We start from the raw sequence: 22,124 nt of genomic DNA, 5'->3' as shown, positions 1-22,124 counted from the left end.
GTTCGCAGTGTGGGGTTAGCGAACTGCAGGGTGTATCCTGTCCAGGACTGGCTGCTTTCAACCAGAGCGGTTTAAAACACGGGTTAAACCGTGGAATCGATGAACGCCTGCTGCACGCAGGAACAATTGACACGTTCAGCCTGAGCCGAGCGTACAAGTACGCCCTTTTCACGAAGAGTTGTCGACAAGTGGTGCGAGTAAATTTTTGGATGGAGATGATAGATATGCAGCTGCAACACCATAAAATGTATCCCCCGATTTTTGTTATCATTATTTTTATTATTATTATTATTATTATTATTATTATTATTATTATTATTGCCTCCATGTGGAAGCAGTTTTACAGACGTGTTCACGTCAAAAAGGTTACCAAAGAGTAGAGACCAGAAAAATTCGCGGATTCATTTCACGACAGCCTAAAAATTCATATAGTTATACCTCAGTGCTGCCTCTGCTTATTGGCTCACAACTCACCTGGACGACTCCGGGCCAGTGAGAAACACTCAACCGAAGCTGTGTCGAATCACATGCCGCTACATTGGGACACCTTCACAAGACAGCAGCCAATGAGAGAGTGACATTTGACCGAGTGTACGCAGAACTATAAAGTTCATCCTAGAGGTCATTGAACCGGCGAATTTTTCCGGTCCCTACCAAAGAGCTGGAACGAGGTGAAGCGCTGTTCGCCGGGGAGCCGGGGACCGGCACGTGAAGATAGCGGTCGGCCACCAAATACGGGCAGACGGAAGGCGACGACCGCGCCCGGCCGATGTCCTGGCGAGCGCGCGTCCAAAATTCCTCCAGTCAGCAGGTGTCCATGGGCTGCAAGCTGTCCGTTACGTATAACCGCTGCGACACGACACGGTGCAGCCATGTTGGAGTACCCGCCATATCACCCATCCGTCACGGCGTGTCCGTATCAAAAAACTAATGTTTAGAGACCTGCAAAATTCGTGGTTTCGATGGCCTTCCGGATGATGGACTGCACATTCTCCTGCACACTCGGGCAAATAACGCAAGTTCATTGGTTGTTGATTTGTAAGTCGTCTCAGCTTGTTTGTATGTGATTCGATCCTTCTTTGCTTGAGGGTTTATAATTGGTTGTGATTCGTGAAGATGAACAGTAAGCCAATAGTAAAATTATCTAAGAGTTATATGTGTTTGAATTCTAGCCTATCACCAAATGAATCCGCGAATTTTGCAGGGCTCTACTAATGTTACGTCCGTAGACACGCCAGAAGGGCAGTTCATCAGTAGCCATGAGCGCAGATCAACTTGCAGCTGTCGTGATTCATTTTTATACACCTTATGGTTAGAGACAGGAAAAATTCGCGGATCCATTCGGCGAAAGGCCAAAAATTCAAACACATATACATTTTAAATGATTTTTTTTTTCTCTATCGGCTTACTGTAAAATCTGGACGAACCTCAACCAAAGAAAGATCGAATTACAGTCAAAAACCAGCTGAGACGACTTACAAGTCAGCAGCCAGTGAACGAACCTGCGTCATTTGCCCCGAGTGTACAGGGGAATGCTGGACTATCCTGAAGGCCCATCGAAACCGCAAATTTTTTCCGGTCCCTACTTATGGTTCATACATCAGTTTAGCTGAGTCGTCTATCAGGGCTGTCTGGGGCCTTGATTGAGTTTATAGGAATTTTCTTTTTTCCTTTCTTTTTAATGCTTGGGTTTGTCGTGGAAAGTCGAAAGTCTACGGTCAATTGAATTCACAAAAAACCTAACCTCGCGGCTTCATTTCACGACACGCTAAAATGCAAATAATTGTATTTTTATGCGATTTCTGCTATTGGTTCACTGTTAACCTGGGGGACTGTGGGCCAATTACAGACCCTCAGTCAAAGCAGTGTCGAATCACGAGTCTCCCAATTGAGACGCCTCACACGTAAGTAGCCAATGAACATGTGACGTTTGCCCGAGTATGCACAGGATCTTGGAGTCTATTCTGGAGGTCATTGAATACGCGAATTTTTCCAGTCCCTACTAACAAGATATGCGATGCGCACATATCACGTGGTGTTTGGATTTTATTTTGAAAATTGTTACATGGTTAAAAGACAGGGGCAGAGCCCCGGGTGGTGCTCAGAGGATGCGCGGGCCGCCCTGTTGGACACCCCTGGACCGCGGCTACAGGGTGTTCCTGGAAGAGGTCGCGTCAGGTGTCTCTCCCGCCGGGCGTGGGAACAGCGCGCCGTGCCGTAACTATCGCAACACGGCGCCGCAATTACCGCGCGCCCCGCACCGCATTGTCGCGCGGCTGGGGGAAGGCGGACAGACGTGAATCGAGGCGGTTACAAGTTATTACAAAGGCGACACTTACAATGAAAACTGAAACATTGTTTCGCGCGACATGTGACGCTATTTGTTGGGTGGGTCCATAACTACTAGCGAAACAAAACTGGGCGCGTGTACTTATTTACTTGGCGTAGTAAAACACTTTAATTTTGCGTGCAAATAATTAAAAATAATAATAATAAAAGGACGGGTTATATTATAAAAACCGTTGGTACAGTATAAATTAAAAAAAAAAAAAATTAGTTTAATATTAATATGAAGACGTGTATAAAATTATTTTATTTAGCAAAATGAAGGATTATTTTTAAATTAATAATCACTAGAGACCTGCAAAATTCGCGGATTCATTTCGTGATATGCTACAAATCAAATAATTATACCTTAGCGCTGCTTCTACCACCTTGTTCACTGTTAATCTGGAGTAATGAGGGCTAATTAGAGACCCTCACTCATAGAAGTGTCGAATCACAGACACTCAGTCGAGACGACTCACAAGTCAGCAGCCAATGAACAAGTGGCATTTGCCCGGGTGTGTAGAGGATAGTGGAGTCTATCCTGGAGGTCATTGAACCCGCGAAGTTTGCAGGTTTCTAATAATCACTATCATAAAATATGCTGAATTTTTATTCTAATTCATTAATTTATATTATATAAATATTAAATTTATGTAACAATTAATAATTCAAATAAATTATACATACGGAAGCATAACCTCACTCATAAATATGACATTTGAAAATACACCTCATTCAATAATTTTTCTCAATTAATAAATGTTTATTTGATGTGGACCAGTATTGACCACTAAAGTATGAGATTTAAAAGCACATATATAATTTTTATTTGTCTGTAGCTTTTTTTTATCCTGTGAAAATTTCGTTGCATAATGCGCCCGCAAGGTAAAAATTCACTCATTATTTTTTTTATAACGCACCTAAAGAAGCATAAAATAAAAAAAAGGGGCCAGAACGACCGCCAACAAACAAAACTTGGGCAACTAATATTGAACCACGTGGCTTGATATTTTGTTGATGGTTAAATCGTCTGCATTGCTTGAAAGAGGTCCAAATAATGTGCGTGATGTTAAAAAAACTATTTCCCATTAACATCTCTAAAGATCAGCGGTCCCCATTTTTTTTTTCGGCATGGGGACTCTATAATCGAGTTTTCTTTTGGCGGAACTCCAACTTCTTCAAAGGAAGTTATTTGACAATAATTTATTGTGCCTGCTTTTTATGACACACGTCCTGACTCATGGAACCCCTGTGACTGCCACGGAACACCAGGATTCCGCGGAACCCTTTTTGGGAACCGCTGCTCTAGATTATTTAGTTTTCAATTTTTACTTGCGTTGAGTTGTGTGTTCCACTATGGCGTCAACCAGGTGCATTACTAAAAGTAGTCCATCATCACCAGGGACGAAAACAGGAGACATATGGGGTGGGGGAAAGTGGGGGAAGGTGTAAGTGGCCTCATCCCCCCCCCCCTTCGGGCTCAACAGAAATAAGCATTCCCAACCCTCCACAAACCCGAAAGAGAATCTGAAAGCCAGTTCACTACTCCCCCCTTCCTTTTCCATCCCCAAACCCCCAGAAATGGATTGAGATAGACTTAGGGACCGGAGAAATTCGCGGGTTCAATGACCTCCAGGATGAACTCCATAGTTCTGCGTACACTCGGTCAAATGTCACCCACTCATTGGCTGCTGTCTTGTGAGACGTCCCAACGTAGCAGCCTGTGATTCGATAAAGCTTTGGTTGGGTGTTTCTCATTGGCCCAGCGTCATCCAGGTGAGTTGTGAGCCAATAGCAGAGGCAGCACTTAGGTATAACTATTTTTATTTTAGCCTATCGCGAGACGAATTCGCGAATTTTTCCGGTCTCTAGAGATAGCGCGTGACGCCACCCACCGGGAAGAGCACGATAACCACGGCACGGCGGGGGCGAGTATTGCGGCACGCGCGATAGCTCGGGCGGGGTTATCGCACAGATAACAGCCGCGCCTCCATGTCGGCGACCCGCGATCACACGGAGGAGGGGGGAAGGGGGTTAGCGGACCCGGAAGTCGATTGTGGCTGCCAAGGACGCGCTCTGCGCACACAATGCAGGCTTCCACCTCCGTCCACAGTCCGCGACGATACGCCCTGCGCTGGTCGCAGCGGGAATACATTAGGAGCGACCGGGAAAACTCGCGTTTTGACGTGATAACGTCTTACAAATCGATGAACGGCGGCTGCACGCACGAAAAAGCATGACTCATTGTCACGTTACTCATTGTCACGTTCCGCCTGAGCCGAGCGTGCAAGAACCGGCCAACCACCGTGCCAGAAAATTCACTGTTGTTTAAAAAAAAGTGCTTCATACATGCAAAAAAATAACCATAGTAATGTCTAATGTGTAGAGACCTGCAAAATTCGCGGTTTCGATGGCCTTCAGGATAGACTGCACATACCCCTGTACACTCGGGCAAATAACGCAAGTTCACTGGCTGCCGAATTGTAAGTCGTCTCAGCTGGTTTGTCTGTGATTCGATCCTTCTTTGGTTGAGGGTTTATAACTGGTTGAGATTCGTCCAGATGAACAGTAAGCCAATAGCAATATTATCTAAGAGGTATATGTGTTTGAATCTAGCCTATCACCGAATGAATCCGCGAATTTTGCAGGTCTCAACTAATGTGTTATACAAATTCAGAATATATATTTTTTTCTTGTAGTATTACCAAATATTTCTTGACAAATGGTTTACAAGCGAATCTGTCAGGGTGCCAGTAGAGCCAACCTATATTATACCGCTTGGTCTCTGAAATTATACAAAAAAGTATATCATTATACAAACCACCAAAACCGTTAGAAATATAACTTGCAACAAGTATAGTTATTAATTTTCCATTGCTGTGACTTACGATGAACAGGGAGAAGATTAAATATTCAATATATGTTTATTTCTATAAATTTTAAGTCTTCAGTCCTGCTTGACGGGAAAAATTTATTACTTTGGCGGTAAAATTTGAATCTAGAGAAGAAATGAAAATTTTATATTTGCTAAAAGCCATGTCATACACCCACATTTACACACACAGACAATATATCAGGTGTATCACGAGTTAAGAATGAAAATGAAAACTAAGAATTATTGTTACAATAATTATAGACATTATATGACCATTCTCATTGTATCCAATTGTACAGAGACATGGGTTATAAAAAAATTGGTTGTCTGTAAAGTCGGTTTACGGACGATAGTTAAAACGTGACGTCATAACAAAACATTGATGAAATTATTGCATATTTTTTTGAATAAAATTGAATAATTTTTATTGAATTATCACTTTTTGTATGGATACAAAGAAGGAGTGAAATAAAATTACTATTTAAATGATAAATTTACTTTTATTTGCACTCATTAATTCAATTATTTTTATTACTTTAACGAAGAGATTATTTTAACTATAACTTTTGCTATTTAACTTCTTCCAATCTGTGTTGACGATGAAAGGAAAAGTAGGAAACGATTGGGAGTGTTTCAAGTTTAATGTGCCTCGAAAAAGTCAAATCGATGGTTGTTCCAACCGAGTGGAAGAGAGATCGATGCGGCGCAAGCGTACAATGAGCGTAACGAGACACAGCGTAACGGGACAATGTGCGTGACGGGACACTTTCGAGCGTGCTGCCGGCGTTCATCGATTTATTAGACGTTGTTACGTCAAAATCAGGATACATGGGATCATGGGCGTAGATCCCGGGGGGGCAGGGGGGCCCGGGCCCCCCCTGGAATTAATGGGCCCCTCCTTGGGGGGGCCCACTTCGTGATTTTAAAGTTAATGGTGTACACAACATATATATCAGATTATTATTTACAACGACGACAGACACTTTGACATGCTTTGCATTCCTACCTTCGAGTTCCGTAGTTATTTTCCCCTACCCCTTCTGCGAAAGCCATGGTATGGAGTTTTATAGTGAGAACTTTGAAACCCTTAATTCCTAGAAACCGTTCATTCCAAAGGACGAAGCTAGGGTAGGGTTCCGTTAGCATTTCCTCCCCATTGTTACGCACACTACCTTGTCCTCTGAAACGACAGTATTATAGGTTTCAGGTAGTCTATTTTTAAAGTGGTTTTGCTCTCGTGTGCGCCAGTCTTCTGCTTTCTTGGCACACATCAACATGGATAAGTTCGTGACGCGGAAGAAACGTAAAACAGAATCTGATTCTCACCTGGTAAGCTTGATTGTTTTATAAGTAGTGATTATTATTTAAGTAATATATTTTATTTAAGTGATTATGTAACGTTATTTTTCCCAGGAAATAAACAACTTAATACTTTAACAGTAATTATAGCAGAATTTAGTTTATTTACGAACTGAAACTTATATACCATTTTCTGGAATTTTTTAGCTCATCTCCATTCTGTAAGGCTAGCTGCTCTGTACGTTACATGTGAATATACAGGGAATAATTTTTTTCCTCGTCAATATGGAATTTAAAATCACTCTCCTTTTATTATCAAACGATAATTTTCACAATTCATGGCCGATAATCACTTTATAACATTTGTTATTTGATAACTGCAACACTGCACGAGTAAACAGAAGTAAGAGTGAGAAAGAAGTATTTAAACGTTACATATCCGTATTTAAGTTAATAAGGAAGCAAACGCGTCTCTTTAATAACTAATCAAGCAGCATATTTTAACTAAATAATTCACTGCCAAAATACTGATTATACTAAATATAAGCCGAGAAATGTATGTGGTTTAATTTGCTGTAGTATAAATTTCATAGTTCTATCTCCGATATTTAACATTTGTGTCTTTAAGATTTTTTCTTTTTTACCTGGTTGATGGCTTTACTAAATAAAATAGTCTTTAGGGTTTTAATATGATTCGATCGTTAATTTTATGTTGATCCGTTTATTAGCTTTGGCGCTTTGGGTTTTTAGGGCGCATCAAACACTGTGAACAAAGAATTTTACGAACAGCATTTGAATCGCAGTAATTATGTGATGTGGCATAAAAAAACCCGACAAAGTGCGAATCGAACTCGCGCACGAAGGGTTCCGTACCATTATCTATAAAAACGGCAAAAAAAAATCTTGTCTGTTGTATGGGAGCCCCACTTAAATATTTATTTTATTCTGTTTTAGTATTTCTTGTTATAGCGGCAACATAAATACATCATTTGTGAAATTTTATTCTGTTTTCACTGGTGAAATTGCTTATTCCAGCTTCTTCATGCGAAGTTGAGCGCAGCTTCAGCGCTCTGAGGCGTCTGAAGACACGGTTAAGAAGTACCACGACTCAAACCCGTCTCAACTCAGTGACTGTGTGTCATGTTCACAAAAGTCGTTTGGATGAACTTAGTTTACATGAATTAGCTAAAGATTTTGTTTCAAGATCTGAAATTAGAATAAACACTTTTGGAAAATGGTAATGTATGGGTGTGGTGTTATCTATTTGCATTATAATCACGTATATTATTTTTATAGATTTTTTCATGGATATTTTATGTATTTAGGTTAGCAAATTAACCAAACATGTTTGGGAGATCACTTCTTATAGTCATTAATTAATAATTACTAAAACATATGTTGCTCTGCTTTATTGTTAATATCACTTACGTAAAAATAAAGTGTATAACATACGAGCTTATCATCCAGAGAAGACTTGTTTCGGTTGACCTCTAGCGCAAAATTCTTAAACCACAGAATTCACGGGCCCCCCCTGGAAATCCTACAGATTTGCGCCCATGCATGGGATACCCATATTATACACATTTTGTATCCAATTATACCATCTGGCAGTCTTGGAATCAGTTGTGAAAGTGCATATAAATGTTTCCCGCGGCAGCTGCCATCCCCTTGGGGCAGTCTTGCGTGACAGCGTAGCATATCTCCGGCGGTGACAGCTGTGTTTACGCCAGGCGTCGATCTGCCGCTCAGCGAATAACAACTCCACTGCTCTGCTCTGACGGCCAGTCGTATTTCTGGCTTCATCTCAGCTCCACCCTCCCCCCCCCCCCCTCTAACACCAACACACACACACACACACACAAATACACTAGGCACTCGTCAACAGTTGAATGCGGGTTTCGCGATAAAGGCTTCCCACGGAAAGGCTACTCGTGCCTGCGCGGGGAAGCCTTTTTTTCACAGACGAGAGAGCCAAACGCCCGGTCGTGCATCTTCGTTTTTTATTTGTTCATTGGAACTCATGATAGCTAATGGTCAACTAGGTTAGGTTAGCTACATTATAAATACTTTGAAACATTGTGGACGGTTGATTTGGTTAGGATAGCTACATTAAAGATACTGTGAAATCATGTAAACGTTTTCCTAGCCCTGGATAGCTACATATTAAAAAGTTATTTGCTAAGCAACCATAAAATTATTTTACGGTATTTTTAATGTAGCTATACTTACCTAATATAACCAACCATCCACAATGTTTTAAAGTATTTATAATGTAGATAACCTATCCTAATTGACCACAAAATTTAATGCCACACCGGTTTATACTATGAGAGAGAACGAAAAAAAAAGCGAGCATGAACTTGGGGGAACTTCGGGTGTGGCTCTCTCGTCTGTGAACAGAAGGCTTCCCGTGCCTGCGCGGTTGCGAATCATAGAACAAAGAGTAGTTGCAGGACGGGAACTCCCACACTAGACCGCCGGGCACTGTTATTTTTAGCGCCCCTGGCGGCTGGGTGACAAACTAACAACACGAGCGCGGACCTTTTGAATAATGTACGTGATTTGAAATTTAAGTGTTGTATTGATTTTTTTTTTTTAATCGACAATCTTAGGTATTATTCCCATTTCTGACATTTAGATAAAGGTATATTAAGCTTGTGACATTATGTTTCATACCAGCAACCATTTTAATATATTTAAAAAATAAAAATTTACTAACGAATTTAAACTGCACTATTCACAAAAATTTAAATTTTTTGGAGATTAAAATTTTTTTATGCTGGTATTAGACACGCAATAATTAATAGTACTTAATTTTATTATAAATAAAATATTTAACCTTAAAAAATTTAACTTTGTGAAGTACGGCAAGACGCCTATATAGGTTGTGTACACATCTAACAATTAATTGCAGGCCATTTATTCTGTTTCAATTATATTTACGTGCGTGAAATTTGTAAAATTCTCAAGCCAGATTTTACGGCTTAAATAGTACATTATAAATTAAATCGGGGAAAGAATTCTCACGGATGGGGTTCATTGCCTGCTGTGCATTCAGTTTGGTATTTTTGACGTGATAACGTCTTATGAATCGATGAACGCCGGCTGCACGCACGAAAAAGCATGACTGTTTGTCACGTTCCACCTAAGCCGAGCGTGCTAGAACCTGCCAACCACCGTGCGAGAAAAATCTTCTATAATATCAAACAGATTAAGGCGGTCTTTTTTAACTAATTGTTCGTTATTATATTTAAACAAATTATTTAAATTAAATTTTGAAAAAAAAACCTGTAAATAATATTTTGAAATTTAAAAAGTATGCAATTTTTCATCAATGTTTTCTTATGACGTTATCACGTAAAATTATCGTCCGTAAACCGACTTTACAGACAACCCCCTCTTTTTTTTTCTGAACCCAGAGCAGCAAACAGCAGCCAACAACAATACGGTAATGCATAAGTAGAGACCCGGAAATTTCGCAGATTCGTCTGGCTTCAGAGTAGAATTTAAGGTAGTAGGTGTGTTCAACCCATCTTTTCTTTCCCATTGGTTGATTTCTTAGCGAGGGCATGTTTATCCTCGTTAATCGGCACTACCCGATTCGCCTACTTCTCTCCTAGCTGGGTTGTCGTTGGCTCACGGTCTCGGAGGGGCGTGTCCAAGTAACTGCGGGCCAATCATGAACACGGTGCGACAGTGTGACGGTTTGCATTCTAACTTGCGACTAAATGAATGCGCGATATTTCCGTCTCTATGCACAAGCATCTCAAATCTGACGATGAAGTTGCCGTATCTCGGCGGCTCAGCGCGGGAACGCGATAAATCCGACGCAATGACTCCTCCCATCCAGCGCGGGCCCCACAGGAGGTTGCACGCTGCTGCCAACCTCGTTGGCGTGGCCTCGCCAGATCCGGCAGTTAGCCATGAGTTACACCGCGCCTGGCGCACGAGTGCCTCTCCAGACCACCGCGCGCGCCACTATTCATAGCAAAGCGGTTAGCTTCTGGCACGGCGTCTGGCTCAGGATTATCACAGCACTTTTAAAAACAAACCTCCTTCGGATACCCCACCATTTAGTATTATATATAGGCCCCATAGGTGCGTACTCGAGAACTTCACTCATTTGTGGCCAGAGAAGACTCCAAAATGTTACACGTTAAGTATCAGAATCGCATTGGGCCGAAAATAAACAGACACGCCCACTACGATCGTGAACCAATAGCAAACGAGCAGGTACAGAAACGACGAATAGTGCACCATGTTTTTTTTGACTTGATAACGTCTTATAAATCGATGAACGCCGGCTGCACGCACGGAAAATTGTCACGTTCCGCCTGAACCGAGCGTGCAAGAACCGGCCAACCACCGTGCGAGAAAATCTATAATATCAAACAGGTTAGGCAGGGCTTTTTAAGTAATTGTTCGTGATTATATTTAAACAGATATGTTAAATTAAATTCGCAAAAACTGTAAATAATATTTCAAATTAAAACAGTATGCAATTTTTCATTAATGTTATCTTATGACGTTATCACATAAAACTATCGTTCTTAAACCGACTTTACAGACAACTCCCTTTTTTTTTTAGAAGGCAACTTACAATGTACAGAGAGAGGGCCACCAGGACTTTGAATCCGCGGAGTTCCCCAAAACCTGAATGGATGACCGCAGCTTGAGCTGAAAACACTCGTGTGCTGCTGGAACATCGCCCACGAAGCTCCACAGACGAACTTGAGCCGGTGACCTGGCGACTAGGAGCAGTCATGTTGGCTGAGACCTGTAGGCGGGGAATGGATGGGGCCCCCCTGTGTCTGAACCGCGACTGAGATACAACCGGAATAGCAGCACGCGGCGTGTCCACGTCTACCCGGGCACACACGCGGTGCGCAGAGCTTCAGGAAAAACAACGCGATTTCAAAACTACTCAAGATATCCGAGTGGGGTCCGCTTACGAAAAGCATGTAAGAGTTCGCTGATGCCCGAAAAGTACTTTTGATTTTGGGTAAAGACTTTAAACTGTATTTTTAAGAAGAGTCAAAATGGCTAAAACGCATGTTTTCAGAGTAAACAACTGGTATAGATTCTTGAAAGCACTTAAGGGCCTTGCATTACACCTGTGTCTTCATTTATCCGCCATATAATGTTAACGGTCACCGCTCAAATTTCACAGTTGTCCTGTGACGACGAGAAGACTGCGCGCCAGTTCAGAGCCTTGCGCTTAGAGGCGACACATAGCTAGAAGCACCGGCGAGTGTCGCTCTTTATCATCCCGCCTCACGTTGGCGAGATACGTCACATCTGGACAGTCGTAACTCGTTCACCCATTCCAGCATTCATTACGTCTGGGCGGCTGGTCGTGTCGCCTGGCTGGTTATCAACGATTTGGTCGGCTAGGATGGCTGAAATTCCAGATGTTTAGCTGTATACTGTTACAAAAAAAATGTGCGTGAACACATTTCACGTGCTGTCACATATATGTTTACCAAACAAAACCTAGACAAAAATGTTCCCATGCTTTCACTGCCATTGTCTGAGGTAGCTTGGCTTCTGGGTTGTAGCCGTGTCCTTGGCAAATAATTCACTGACGTTTCGGTCGGTCGACATTGCAATCATCATCATCAGGGAGCAGTTACCGACTCCCTGATGGCGACTGCAGTTTCGACAGAAAAGTCGGTGAATTATTCGCCAAGGACGCGGCTACAACCCAGAAGCCAAGCTACTATTTTAAAACCTAGACAATCATGAATAATAATCGTAAAACGAGTCTTGTTCAGTCGCCAACCCTTACTCCAAACACCTTTTCATGTTGCCCTATTTCTTTGATTAGTTACCGTTTGCTCGCATACACGACGTCATGATTCATTTTACGAACGAATCACTTCTCCCGTTCCAACGTCTCCTTATCTCCGTTTTATATTCTCCGGAATCGAGTAATCGACTCTCAAAGAACCGAATCTTTACATAGCGCGAAAAAAAAAATTGCCAGTCATGGAGACTGTCAACAGAAGTGAAAACTTAAAACTTTGTTTTTAAATGTGTAATATGACATCATTTCTACGTCAAATGTACGTAAGAAAATGATTTTGGTATTATATCAGTACGATGTCAGCATATCATTTATCCTTGCATCATTTTTTAGTCACAACAGATGTCAGTGGTATGTCTAAATTACGTTAAAATTCATCACCTAGCTATGACTTACCAGTGATGTCAGACCTAGGTCATGTATTCACGTGGTCAAATTAACTTCACTTACTGCTACTACAGCATGTCGGTGATGCGCATTTCGGTGATGCGAACTCACAAGATTTTACCCATCCAAAAAAGAGTCCAACACGCACATGATACAGTCGAGTATATAAAATGTATTAGTGTATATATGCGTATGCATGTACACAGGCCGCTGCAATTCGCCAGTCTGGCGCAACACGTCACTAGCACGTCGGTGACGCGAACCCATAAGTAGAGACCGGAAAAATTTCTCGAATTCAATGACCTCCAGGATGAACTCCATAGTTCTGCGTACACTCGGTAAAATGCCACCCACTCATTGGCTGCTGTCTTGTGAGACGTCCCAGCGTAGCAGCCTGTGATTCGATAAAGCTCTGGTTGGGTGTTTCTCATTGGCCCAGCGTCATCCAGGTGAGTAGTGAGCCAATAGCAGAGACAGCACTGAGGTATAACTAGAGACCCGGAAAATTCGCGGGTTCATTTCGTGATATGCTACAAATCAAATAATTATACCTTAGCGCTGCTTCTACCATTGGTTCACTGTTAATCTGGAGTAATGAGGGCTAATTAGAGACCCTCGCTCAAAGAAGTGTCGAATCACAGACACTCGGTCGAGACGACTCACAAGTCAACAGCCAATGAACAGTTGGCATTTGCCCGAGTGTGTAGAGGATATTGGAGTCTATCCTGGAGGTCATTGAACCCGCGAATTTTCCGGGTCTCTAGCCGTATAACTATTTGTATTTTAGCCTATCGCGAAATGAATTCGCGAATTTTTCCGGTCTCTACCCATAAGTTTTGCCCCTACCAAAAATCGCTCAATGCGGCTAAATAAGTTTTCACTTCAAAAAATGATCTGCTTCCGTTCGCTCAAATATTCGTTCGTCCTGAGCGAAGAGAGGCTGAGGGAACCCATCACTGCATCGAAGCCGTCCACTGCGGCCCAGCCCGTGTGACCGAGCGCGACCAAAGCATCCTCCGGGTGTGCTCGGAGCTAGGGCCATCCTCGGTCATCCACGCCGACCCTGCCGCCGACTGCAATTACGACCAATTATCGACCGCCGATGCAGACCTTGCTCATCCCGCCTGCGGACAGGACTTGCTCTCGTGAACAAAAAACACTTTATTTGATGTCTCTCGCTACACGACATTCAGTAGGAGCAATTGCGTGAAAGTGGAAAGGAAGCCGATGAACGGAAATGTGTAACCAAGTCGGCGGACGCACGTGTATAACATTAACACGTATATAGTCACTTTCGTAAACATTAGGGGAAATACCATTAGCAACATTAACTCGTATATAGTCACTTTCGTAAACATTGGGGGAAATACCAATAGCAACATTAACTCGTATATAGTCACTTTCGTAAACATTGGGGGAAATACAAATATCAACATTAACTCGTATATAGTCACTTTCATAAACAATGGGGAAATACCAATAGCAACATTAACTCGTATATAGTCACTTTCGTAAACATTGGGGGAAATAAAATATCAACATTAACTCGTATATAGTCACTTTCATAAACAATGGGGGAAATACCAAATGTGCCAAATGAAACATTACGATACTGAAAATACCCCGGGATAACTTTGGTGAAATAAGATAGTCATAATTAGAGACCCGGAAATTTCGCGGATTCTCCTGGCCTCAGGATAGAATACAAAGTTATAGGTGTGCTCGACCCATGTTTACTTTCCCATTGGTTGATTTCTTAGAGAGAAAAATTTTATCCTTGTTATTTGGCACTACCTGATTTGCTTACTTCTCTCCTAGCTGGACATCGTTGGCTCACGGTCGTAGAAGGGCGTGTCCAGATAACTGCGGTCCAATCATGAACACAGTGCGACAGTGTGGAGGTTTGCATTCTAGCTTGCGACTAAGTGAATCCGCGAAATTTCCGCGTCTCTAGTCATAATAAAAACTAAAAATAGTATGTTTCAAAATACTTACTAAAACTGGCCTCACAATAATATCTAATTTTCTTTCATGTTTAGTAGCACAGCAGTAGAGCGCGCGATTGGAAACCTCAAGGAACGTGGTTCATATCTCGTCCCTGGGAATTTTTTTTAGACTTTTAACAATACAACATAATAAAACTACACAATAATTTTTAATCAGCTCAATAAGGTTAAAGTTTGTTTGTAGGAAGTATTGAAAGACTGATTTCACTCGTTTAAGCAACAAAAAAAATTATACAAATATATTATTAGTGTTAAAATATGTGTTTTAAAATGTTTCATGTCAATAACGTTTACGGAAACTTTGTAGTATTAACTGTTTAGTACTTTTTAACATTAGAGACAGTATTTCAATAAAATTCTTCGTCGAAAATCAGGTTTAAAGCCGGGGTTTAGGATTATTTTCAAGTATGCATTATTATTCTAAATAATTCTACGTTAAATTTCTTGTCCGAATTTCGTATTGTAAGATTATTTGCGACATGGACAACATGAGAATACATTAATTCACCCGTTACAAGGTTAGATGTTTACACATTATTGGCGAGTACTGAAAGACTCTCTTTTTTTTTTAAATATATATAAGCTTATATTAAAACTGTTAACATAAATATAAAAATATGTATATCAACAGGCCCATTGATTATTTTGAAAGAAAAAAAAGTAATGTGACCAGGTGTTTGTTGAAACACAGGAGTATTGCATACGTTTCGTGATTGGGTGAGTTTCCAAAGTAGTTCAGAATGGCCTCGCCAGGTGAGGCTACAGGCAGGACATTCCAGGCTAAGGCCGGACATTCCAGGATACAGGCCTGACATTCCAGGCTACCGGCAGTACATTCCAGGCTACAGGCCAGACATTCCAGACTGCAGGCCAGACATTCCAGGATACAGGCAGGACATTCCAGGCTACAGGCCGGACATTCCAGGCTACAGGCAGGACATTCCAGGCTACAGGCAGGACATTCCAGGCTACAGGCCTGACATTCTAGGATACAGGTCGGACATTCCGGACTACGTGCCGGACATTCCAGGCTACAGGCCGGGCATTCCATGCTACAGGCCAGACATTCCGGGCTACATGCCGGACATTGCAGGCTACAGCCCGGACATTCCAGTGCAGCTTCACGAGAGAAAACCGCCACTGGTCAGGCTAGAATCCACGGCTCTGCACAGACTTCAGAAGGGACTGAAGCGTGTTCAAGGCTTCAAGACGCCGTCTTACTCTTCGTCTGTAACCACACGCGAGAACCGAGAGCTGTCCATTGGCCAGAGATCCTCTGGGGGCGTGTCCAATGAACGGAGGTCCAATCGCTCAAGGGGAAAGGCGCAGTGAAATGGCATGGTATCAACAAACACAAGGTTACAGAAACTGAAATTTCGCGGATACTTTTCGTCAAAAAGTAGACTGCAAAGAAGCATACCTTTGCATTATTGGACTACAATTATTTCGCCACTTAACTCCACGACTGTAGGCCAGTTATCTCCCAACTAACATGAGAGAGCCCAAATCAAGCTCAACTATCTAAAGAACAGGTTTCGCGGTGAGAAATCAGCAAATAGATAAGGGACTGGAAAAACTCACGGATTCACTGACCTCCAGGATAATCTCCACCGTCCTCTGTACACTCGGGCAAATGACTCCAATTCATTGGCTGCCGACTGGTGAGACGTCTCAGCTTGTGATTCAATACTTCTTTAGATGAAGATTTCTCATTGGCAAATAATAATTCCTAGGGCCATGTGATTTTCGCGAAAAGATTTTCCGACCAGCTGTGTGCTAAAACTCTGTAGCATTTTCTGTGTCTCGTGGTTGGCTGGGTTTATTCCAGGTGCATGTCTACTGTCGGCGCACCAATCACAGCCATCCAGTGCGGAAGCAAACTCGTCCTGAATGGCCCGGCCAGACAGGGCGATGGCTTCTCTCGCAGACGGCCACCAATCACAAGGGAACAATGGCATACCTTGTTGCAGTTTAACGAGCGAGCAGATTATTTCGCGAAAAACGCATGCCCCTAATAATTCCCTATACGTAAGGCCCTGTACATTTAGCGAAAAGATTTACAGACCAGCTGTATGTCAAAACTTTGTAGCATTGTCTGTGTTTTGTGATTGGCTGGATTTATTTCACGTGCATGTCTACTGTCAGCAGACCAATCATAGTCAACCAATGCGGAAGCATACTCGTTCTGAATGGCCCGTTAAAATAAGACAATGGCTTATCTTGCAGACGGCCGCCAATTACAAGGGAACAATCGCTAGAGCATGCATACCTTATTGCAGTATAACGAGCGAACAGATTATATAGCAGAAGAAACTTACAGGTGTGTATGGGTGTGTGTGTGTATGTTACTCAATAACGCCCAAACCGCTGAATGGATCTGGATGAGATTTGGCACACAGCTATCTCATAACCTGGATTAACACATGTGCTACATATTGCTATGAAATTCCATCCCTAATGGAATGAAAAAGAGGTAAATTCATTTTTATAACAGAAAAATTATAGGTAAAAGGCATACAAACAGTGAGTGTGTGTAATTTCTCTATGTCCGCCACACGGTCATATAGTAAGTGAGGTCTGGCAACTTCATATCCATCTCCTTGGCGAGAACCACCTGCTTAGTGGAGCTCGAGGCGGCTAACGAACTGACGGCGCTAATGACAGTTCAGTTCTGAACTTCGTCAGAAGATGGTGTTGTCTTGAATTTTAAACGCGCTATCGTTTGGTGCGTCCGTCACGTCTTGCCTGGGGCTTGCGTAAGTTTGAGTGTGTGTGTGTTTGTTACTTCTTCTCCCTGTATTAACACATTGGCGACTTTTTATCCCGAAAAAATTGGCTCTTCCTGTGTGTTGATCAAAGTCACATTTGATGTAGAGGTCCTCTCTAACCCGTTTTACAAACTAAATACCTTAATCCAGGGGGGAGGGGGGGTTGTCTGCTGGATATTATTATCACTAGAGCCAAATATCTCTACATATACATATAAAACAATACGTCTCGAAACAGTGTTTACAGAGATGTTCTGAAGTGAATATTTGGCACCCAAAAACACCCCGAGACTATAAGTCTTTACACCCGGTGTTGGGGGCTCCTGTCTTATACAGTAACATAAGTATCTCTTGAAAATGTGTGAATAAAGGTCTTCCAGTAAAGCGGTTTTGATAACTAAATTAAAAAAAAAATAGTTGTAGCGCATTAGTCAATCTTAGTGAGATTATAGTCCAAACTCTGAAGTGTAACTACAAATAATAAAAGTTGGCCAAGTGCGAGTCGGACTCGAGCTAAGCGTTGCGTGGTGTGGCGTCACGGCTCCCTGGGTGCGTAGTCCGACTGGCTATTGACCGCTTTTGCAGTTACATTTAACTGTTAAACCACGGGTGAAACAGCGGGGCGCAGCTAGTGTGTGTGTATATGTATATGTATATATATACATATGTACGTATATATATGAATTTTATCCTATCGCAAAAATAATCCGCGATGTTTGCGGATACCTGACAGCAGGAGAGCAATAGTGTCACAGTACACACGGGACTGACGCCAACTGAACGCACGAAATGCCTGGTGGCCTACACACGGTGGTCGCCCCAGGCGGACACAGGGGGCGCGCCGGCGGCGAGGATTCGGGGCTAAAAAAGCTGCCCGGTTGTCAAGACGAGTTTGCGAGATGCAGAGAGAGAGAGAGAGAGAGAGGGAGAGAGAGAGAGACAGGGAGAGAGAGAGAGACAGGGAGAGAGAGACAGAGAGAGAGAGGGAGAGAGAGATAAGGAGAGAGAGAGAGAGGGAGAGAGAGAGGGAGAGAGAGAGGGAGAGAGACAGGGAGAGAGAGACAGAGAGAGAGAGGGAGAGAGAGAGAGACAGGGAGAGAGAGAGAGACAGGGAGAGAGAGAGAGAGAGACAGAGAGAGAGGGAGAGAGAGAGAGAGAGATACGCGGGGTGATGTGAGGGCGCTGGCGTGTTTCCAGAGACGGTCCGCGCAGTCACGTCCCGCGCTGTCAACACTGGCTTGACGGGGCTCGCGGCCGTAACACCAGCCCGCTCCAGCAGCGAGCCGCGCGCTGCTGGAGCCACTAGCGCCTCTACACTAGGGTGACCAAATCATAAACTTGACAAAACGGGACACATCCAAGGAGGTTTGGGGGCGATACCCTCCAGCTAAAGGGGGGTCCGGGGGGCCTCCATCGAGACGTAATCATTGAAACACGCTCTTTTTTTTGCTAATTTGATACCTATAATTCTTTTTCAATTTACCTATGAATATGTAATTTAATTTAAATTGTGAGGCGTATAATAAATAAAAACAATAATTTTACAGTGAATACTTATTTATTATAAGTATGTCTGACACTTAAAAACATAATTAAACAAGGTAACTAAAATGGGTGAGTTCAACTGTCCAGGAGAGGGGAAGACGGCCCGAGGAGAGGCGCGACACAAGTGTATCATCAACCCAACGTAAATACGGGACATTTAGGCGTCCCGGGAGACCTTTTCGGGACCCCGTGTACGATCGTTAAAAAACGGGACAATCCCGTTTTTACGGGACGTTTGGTCACCCTACTCTACACGAGTCTCTACGGGCCAGGCGGTGCTGGGGCTACACGCGCCTCTACGCCACTCCGCCCCCCCCCCCCCCCCCCCCCCCACGCCCGGGGTCCGCTCTGCCAGCGAGCCGCGCGCTGTTGGATTTACACGCACCCTTTTTTTTTTTTTGACGTGATAACGTCTTATAAATCGATGAACGCCGGCTGCACGCACGAAAAAGCATGGCTCATTGTCACGTTCCGCCTGAGCCGAGCGTGCAAGAACCGGCCAGCCACCGTGCGAGAAAATCTTCTATAATGTCGAACAGGTTTAAGGCGGGTTTTTTTTAACTAATTTTTTCGTGATTATATTTAAACAAATTATTTAAATTATTTTTTTTTGCAAAAAAAAACTATAAATAATATTTGAAAATTAAAAAAAAAAGTATGCAATTTTTCACCGATGTTTTATTATGACCTCATCACGTAAAATTATCGTCCGTATACCGACTTTACAGACCAACCCCCTTTTTTTAAAATATATTTCTGCGTATTAAACCATGGACGCCTAACAGTGTCTGCTGCCCACAGACGCCCCGTGCGCGCACTCAGAGAAGGAAGGCCACAGACAGGACACGCCTGAGGTGCCCGGGCGACCACGTCAGCGGGCGGCTATTCCTGGAAGGATCGCCCCAGCCTCCAGCCCCGCTCTGCGCGCGCCCCTGCATCCCTGCTGCCCCGAGGCCACTCCCTGGACGACTCCCCACACGACACAAGGTCGAACACCGGCTTAGTTCCCCTTACTCTTACTGACGATGCGGCGTGATTCCGTCCTTGATGGCGCCGCTGTCAAACAGTCGTAAAAAAAAAAAAAAAAAAAAAAAAGGAAGTGATCAATTGAAAATTAATACATTATGCTGGTATTTGAAAAGTCTACTGTATAAATAAAAAAGAAAAATGTTCGTTCGTTCAAAATCTTAAATCTCCGAAAGTTCTTCACCAATTGTTTTGAAATTTTGACACAACGTTACGACCGGGTTCGTAAAGGATAGCCCAGTTAAAGATTTTACTAAACAGTTTTATTTATAGCCAATATTTACGTCACTAATATATAATCTTCTAAAATTGCCAAATAATTAATTACACTTAAAAATGTTGCATCACCAGTCACTCGCTTTAACACACCGCACACCTCAATGGGCCGCACCTCTGGCGCAACTCTCGCTGCAGCGCCCCTCGTGGTCCTCCGTCGCAATACTCCGTCGCCGCCGTCGCACTTCCCCTTCGCCGAGGATCCACTCGACACCTCGCTCGGATCCACTCGACGCCTCGCTCGGATCCACTCGACGCCTCGCTCGGATCCACTCGACGCCTCGCTCGGGACTCTCTCGCCCCGAGACTCCGCCGCGCCCTCGACACTATCGCCCGGAACTGAACTCTCCGCCCTGGAACCTTCGTCCAGGGACTTCGCAGCTCCGCCGCACGCGAGACACTATCGCCCTGGAAACTCCGCCGCGGGAAAATCCCAGCTCCCAGCTAACACTGACTCTGAGGCCGGCATATTCGGCTTGTATATAACAGGCGCCACTTCTAGAATTCACGAGCGCGGCTGGGGCCTGTCGCGTCATTCCGCGCCGACCCGACGCGAGAAATCTCTAGACACGCGTCGGCAGCTGCCAGGTGGCGCGCGAAACTCCCCAGCTGTCAGGTGTCAAGTGTCAGGCTATCGGCGCAGCGCCTTCGGTGGCTGGAGCAGGCTACCCTGCGGGGACTGTGCAAGTGGCTGGGGCAGGCTACCCTGCGGGGACAGTGCAGGCAGCGGCCTGAATGGCCTGCTCTGTGTTCCCAGGAAGACCTCGCCAACAGAACTGCCGCAGCTCTAGCCAGCTCCGGGGGGCGTTCCTTATATATAATATACATATATAAAAATATCTATCATAGCCACAACAATTTGAAATAATTTGAAAACAAACAGCTGGCAAATGGTTTTACCTCCTCCCTCCCTAATTACATTCTGTACGCACGTGTCTCATAGGGCTCGCCGAGACCACGTTTGTTTATCACAGCCCGACCAATGTCAGAGAACACGTGGTCTGCGGTAAGGATCCACAACAATATTTTGTGGAGTTATTTCGAAGGAATAAAACCCTCACCTAACCAAATCGAACACTGTATCGTTTCGTCTGGATTGCCTGTGCTCGTCTAGCAAGCTTGGCCGCGATTAGTGGCCAATAAAACTCTATACAATCAGTTGATGTACACAACGACACGTTCTTTCGCTGCAAATAATGGCACTGCAACAAAAAAAAAACGATATTTTTTACTACACGTGAAGCTCTTATTTGACTTCATATTTTAAAGAACTGGCGATGAAATATCAGCCAATTATTAATCGAAGTTTAACATAACATCCTAAACATGTTTTACGCGCTCACTAACACGTGTTGCACATGCTGGTACTTCGCAACTTGTGAGCTGTCTGTCTAGTTGCTATTAGTATAGGCTCGAGACCGACTTATCTTTCTATGTTTGCGACTTAAAGCTGGGTCTGCGATGAAGGTTGTTCATCGATATGTCCTGCGTCCAATGACGTCGAAGAGCCACAACTGAAGTCTGAGATCCAACAGTAAAGCTAATCTAATCCTTAGTTTGCATGTCCATTTTAATGGACATTGTCCCTCTCTTTCCAATGCGCGATTTCTGACCCTGTTTCGATGCGTTCAGTTGCCAGTTATTTAAATCCCATAAAGCACAAAAGTTTTAGTCAAAGCCATATAAGAGAAATTTGGAATGAGAATTTTTGAAATATGTTTTCTGGATGTATTTTATCAAGAGCATCATATGGTAGTATTCAATTACTTACTTCTAAGGAGACGTAACAAAAATAGGCTTTCATCGTT

General features: G+C 43.3%; 1 protein-coding gene across 1 annotated transcript in view; it reads right to left on the bottom strand.

Annotated features, from left to right (window-relative positions):
* The window catches only part of LOC134532102 (CD151 antigen-like), a 67,484-nt gene that overhangs the window by 28,247 nt on the left and 17,113 nt on the right, over window positions 1-22,124 (bottom strand). The window lies entirely within an intron of this gene.

The sequence above is a fragment of the Bacillus rossius genome, chromosome 5 (genome assembly GCF_032445375.1).
Source record: "Bacillus rossius redtenbacheri isolate Brsri chromosome 5, Brsri_v3, whole genome shotgun sequence".
NCBI classification, from domain to species: Eukaryota; Metazoa; Arthropoda; class Insecta; order Phasmatodea; family Bacillidae; genus Bacillus; species Bacillus rossius.
Note: the sequence above shows the minus strand (reverse complement) of the source record. Positions and strands in the feature narration are given on the sequence as shown.